The sequence below is a fragment of the Danio aesculapii genome, chromosome 1, assembly GCF_903798145.1.
Source record: "Danio aesculapii chromosome 1, fDanAes4.1, whole genome shotgun sequence".
Taxonomy (NCBI): Eukaryota; Metazoa; Chordata; class Actinopteri; order Cypriniformes; family Danionidae; genus Danio; species Danio aesculapii.
In genome coordinates this window covers 5325703-5331452 of record NC_079435.1, presented here as the reverse complement: position 1 = coordinate 5331452, position 5750 = coordinate 5325703, and the positions used below count along the sequence as shown (strand labels likewise).

The following is a 5750-nucleotide window of genomic DNA, read 5'->3' as shown; positions in this document are numbered from 1 at the left end:
AATATCAAATCAATCGTGTTTGTTCTATGAAGAGCCGACTCTTATCCTATTGATTAGCTTTATTTCTTTTGGGTGGTGCAGATTTTAATACACAGAAATTCTACAAAGTATGTTGTAGCTTATAAACCCTCTCACATCCATAATTCATGTTTACGTTCCTCATTTAAAATATAAAGCAGGTTTCCAGATTGATGTTTTTCTGATCCCGGAACTCTGTGGTGAGCCGTTTAGAAATATAAACAGAAGTTTCAATATAATGTTAACATCTACTTTCTTTGTAAATTTATGTTTTAAGATTTTATTGCAAATGTCACATCTGTAACGCTGGAATTCCTCATATTCACCTTATTCTTCGTGTACGAGCGGGCACAGCCATTGGAATCTTTTTGGGTCGAGACTTCCGGTCTTATTCACTTCCATTCATTTTTAGACGTTAAAAACAACTCGGTTTGCTGCTTGATGTTGCAAACTGACGTTTTCTTATTATATTATTCTGCTTTATCTGTATAGTCATGCAAACACTTGCGTGTAGAGCCAGTAGTTTGACCGTTTTCTGCCGTTTATTATTCCTAGTCACTTCTCCCATAGACAGCTGAGTCGGAAGTTCTAAAACAATCGCAAAAACGAGCGCACCTCCGCATCGAAGAATAAGGTCAATAGAGAAAGGTCTGTGTTTGATTAAGCTGCAAAACGCTGATATAAACATAAAGCTAAAATCAATTAGTAAAAATTAGTTCCTCACTGGTATTAGGCATGGGATGATAACTGTTTTCAAGGTATACCGCGGTTTTGGAAAAGTCAAGGTTTTAAAACCGCCCAAATTTTCTGTAATACCGTTCCTATGGTATGAATAAGATGTTTTATTTACTTTTATATAGCAGAAAAGATATCCAAAGATGCTGTTTTAAATTGTAAAGAAATCAGTGTTTTTAAAACTAATGAAGACAGCAGAAGTGTATAGGGTCATTTTCACTATTTACCCTGACATGTTTACTGCTCCAAAATGTTTTAAATCTTTCAAAAAATAAGATATAGGGTTTTATTTTGGTTTTTTTGTTTGTTCTTCACTCAGACATTTAAACAGAATATATTTTAGAGCAGTAATCACAATACCGTGATACCGTAAAACCATGATATTTTCATCCAAGGTTATCATACCGTCAGAATCTTAGTGCCTACTCACACTATGCTATCCGAAAAGTGCCCAGGCCTGGTTCACGGATCGTTTGAGAAGTGTGAGTGCTCTGAATCGGGCTCAGGTGCGGTTCACTTTGCTGGCCCTGACCCGGTTGGAAGAGGTGTGCCAGAGTGCGGTTACATAGTGTGAGTACACCCTTAGTATCTTGAGTATCTTCCCGTTTCCACACAGACTGCACACTCACTGATATCATTCAAACGACAACTAACAACCTAAAGACCTCTTTGGAGACCTCCTCCTTCCTCCCCCAACACACCACACAACAACCTTAAAATATTCTGTAAATCCGCAATGTAAAAAATAAATCCATAAAATTTACTGTAAAAAATTGGCTAGCTGTGGTTATCGGAATGTAACTGTTAAAAATATGGCTGGAAGTCGGTGCCAATAGGCTAGTGGCCATAGGCTAGTCCTTTGCCGATCCTTCCCGGTTCTCTCTGCTACCCATGTATGTCTCAAATGCACTGTCCTATATAATAAAGGTGAAAACCACTAAAAATATAATCATAAAAAGAACAGAAATGTCTCATTTTTATGGTATATTGACATTTTACTTATGTAAAAAAATTGTTATACAGCAATGTTTTGAAGTACTACACAACATAAGCAGGTTTGGAAGAGAAAGCCATACGATGAATAAAACGCTCATCACAAACAGCTTTTCCCACAAGCAGAGATGAAGTATAATAATATGTAATGAAGACGCTCAGTGTCATTCACATGACTCAACACCCTCACAGTAACACACAATGACAGCAATCCAATAAACATTATTAATCAACATTAAAATAAACTGATGTGCATTAAAAACTAGAAAAAAATCTAAAAACAACCATTGTTGTCAACAAAAAAGCACAAAAGTTGAAGTGTCAGGTTGGAAAGTGTGAATTTACAGTTAATAGCTGTAAATATATTAAGTAAACTTACTGTTAAACATGTTACAGGTTTTTACTGAAGCAATTTTATCATTGCAATCGTAGAATTTTTTTGTGAGTGTGCCTCACACAGGTGAGTGGGTTTGACAAACCACATGTAGAACACACTCTTTCATCTCTCTGACACTTTAATCAACACCTGCATCTATTTTTGCACATTTGCACCAGACACTTTACAATCACTCCATTCATTCCAGTCCCTTTATTAATCCGGGGTCACCACAGCGGAATGAACCACCAACTTATCCAGCACGTTTTACGCAGCGGATGCCCTTCCAGCTGCAACCCATCTCTGGGAAACATCCATACACTCACTCACACACACACACTCATCCACTACTGACAATTTAGCCTTCCCAATTCAGCTGTACCGCATGTCTTTGGACTGTGGGGGAAACCGGAGGAAACCCACACAGACACAGGGAAAACATGCAAACTCCACACAGAAACGCCAACTGACCCAGCCGAGGCTCGAACCAGCGACCTTCTTGCTGTGAGGCGACAGCCCTACCTACTGCGCCACTGCGTCGCCACAATCACTCCATATATCTAGAAAAAACGCATTGTGTATTTATGAAATGTGCCTCACACAGGTGAGTGGGCGTGACAAACCACTTGTAGAAACACTGTTTTCTCTAAACCCCACCCTCTAACTGTAGCTCGTAAGTCTCTGAGCACAGTTCTGTAGCAGTTCAGAGGCTGAATGCCTCTTGAATGCCTCCTAATTGAAATGTAAAGGTAAAAAGGGAGTAAGCCCATTGTAACTTTACTCACTTTCTTAAGTAAAGCCAACTAAATGCTTTTTACACTGTATACTGTAAAAAATATCCTAAATTAGCAGTTTTCCGTGTTTAGTGATTCATGTTTTTCCTTTTCCTTCATTTATTTCTGCTTCTGATTTGCATTATGGGATCTTGATTTTGTTTCAAAAAATCTTTTAACCTTGAAAAGTTGGAAAAAGTGACTTTTATGAACATTTCTAATAGTTTGCAGTGCTATATTGTCTGGTTGGTGTTATATATTATGCTACAAAACCCTTGTAATAACCTTTCTTAAACTTGTAAGAAACGAATTATGAAATTTTAATTAATGGCTGTTTGCAGTACTATGTATTTTTCGGGTCTATGTAATATAATGTAAATGTGTAAATGGAATCAAACATATAATATGTCAAAGATGCCAAAAGGATAACATATATCTCATGCAAAGCTCATATGTCTCATGTAAAAAAAAAGAGATAAGTTAAAGAAGAAATAAGCTGAAGTAATAGACCAGGGGTGGGCAAACTCGGTCCTGGAGGGCCAGTTTAGCTTCAACTCTAATCAAACACACCTGAACATGCTAATCAATGTCTGCAAGATTACTAACTATCTATAAGCAGGTGTGTTTGATCAGAGCTGGAGCTAAACTGTGCAGGACACCGGCCCTCTAGGACCGAGTTTGCCCACCCCTGTAATAGACGAATGATGTGTGTGGTAATGGGGTGGGAAAATAATAGCTTGTGCTTCATCCTGCTCCATTTAGACCATATTGAAATGTATTTTTATGTATGATATTTCTGTTCGACATAAATAAATCAAATCAAATTAACTGCCAGTACACTTTCTGTCATTTTACAGACTTATTCCTCTCTATATTATTTCTAATACATTATATTGTCTCAAACTACTGCACTGAAAACAATTATTTAAAGATGATTCCTTGGATTTACTCAATTTTTTTTTAAGTTAAGTGGGTGTAAACAATTTATTTGGGCTGAATTTAAACAAACAAATGAAGTTGAACATTGTTAAATTTAATTTGTTTGTTTAAATTCAACACAAATAATTTGTTTGCAACAGTTTTGCATGCAACACTTTTTTCAGTGAATGTCAATAAAAGTCACTTTGTTAAACTAGAGTTGAATTTTCAACATTAAAAGTCGACAGAGCAGAGATCAACATCCCATAATGCAATTCACAACCATAAACAAACTGAAAACACTTATCAATCACTAAATATGGAAATGGTTAATTAGCAGATTTTTACAGTGCAGGACGATATTTGGTTGAGACATAATTATTTATTAATCTGGAATCTGAGTGTTAAAAAAATTTGATCGATTTCATTGATTGATTGATTTATTTATCAATGTATTTTTATTGGTTGACCTATTGGGTTTGATTGTTATTTAAATATATTAGCCTAAATAAATTTTTTGGTGTAATTATGGGTTGTTTAAGATACTGGTTGATTGAATTTCTCTTCAGGCATGAAAAAGATATTATTCTATTTAATTCTATACTGATAGGACAAATCAGTTTTTATTAAATTATCACATATAAGTTAAAATCCATGAACACATTTGAAAAATAAGCAATTTTACATACTTAATTATCATCAATTAATTTATTTTGGCTATCAAAATTGGTCTATCAGGTTTATTCAGTTTACTTCTAATATCGATTTTCATAAATTTCTTTGTTTATTTTCATTTCTCCCAAGGGGTTTATGGGTGGGGGTGGGTCCTAATGCTGCTTAGTTCTAGTCTGAACTTGGGCATAAAACAAAAAAGGTCAAATGCAGACAATGTTTGCTCTTTATATTGCTGTTTCACATCTGTCTGTCTAATTAAGCATGTTTTAATTGATCTATCAGATAAAATAATTAAATGAAAAGTATAAACGATGGTCAATATCAATATCACAACAACTTTCCTACAGTATTACTACAGCCATTTTTCTTCTGTTGCACCATAATTTGCATAGGCTACTTACATTTGCTGCTGTTTGTTTGTCATCACAGTTATATAATGTCACAATATTTGTAAGTATTGGTACAAACTGAGGTAATTAAGCATTATTAAGGCTCACTTATTCAATTTTAAAATAATTTATAAACTCTAGTGAATGAGAAATGAAGCCAAATGAAGGTCAGAAACACGATCCAGAAACACGAACTCAATTAAAGACACGAGTGAATTATTAAAGATGACAAGCACACATTATTATGACAAATACGCTGACAGCTGTCAATCAATCAATCAATCAAACAATCAAAGCTGGCACTCTCAATCAGCCAGTTTAACGCCAACTAAAGCAATCCATCACACAACAGAATAAAAGTGCAAAAACAGCCTACATATATGTATATATAGCTATATAGCCTAATCAATTATATTTAATAGCTATCTATGGGGATTAAAGAACCTAAATCACACTATTAATAGCATATACGCTACGCTAATTTTTCATTTACATAAATTGAGAAGGTATATTTAATGACATTCAACTTAACATTTAGAATTTTTAAGATATATTTGGTAGATATAAAACTTTCAAAATGTCATTTACTTGTATATAATTTCTGCAGATGCATTTCAGTGCCACAAACATTTGCATTATAGACATATGCCAACATCTAAAAATGTGCCCGAGCTGCATTACATTGCTTTAATAAACCAAAAGCTTACCTCTAAATAAGACTTTTGTCAGAAAAAACGCGGCAAATTAATTAAAAATTAAACTCCAGCTGGACTGACTCGGGAATTATCGGGGGGGAATGACAGCAGTCGTGCTGTTTCTCGGATAAAATTGTCAAAAAAGTAACGTAAGGAGTGAGCAGGAGATCCCAGCTGT

General features: G+C 34.9%; 1 protein-coding gene across 2 annotated transcripts in view; it reads right to left on the bottom strand.

Annotated features, from left to right (window-relative positions):
- peli1a (pellino E3 ubiquitin protein ligase 1a) overlaps nucleotides 1–5750 on the bottom strand; it is a 50468-nt gene extending 44718 nt beyond the window's left edge. For both annotated transcript variants that reach the window (XM_056456296.1, XM_056456279.1), the window contains exon 1: nucleotides 5585–5750. The gene's annotated coding sequence lies outside the window, so the exon portion shown is untranslated. The remainder of the gene's footprint in view (nucleotides 1–5584) is intronic.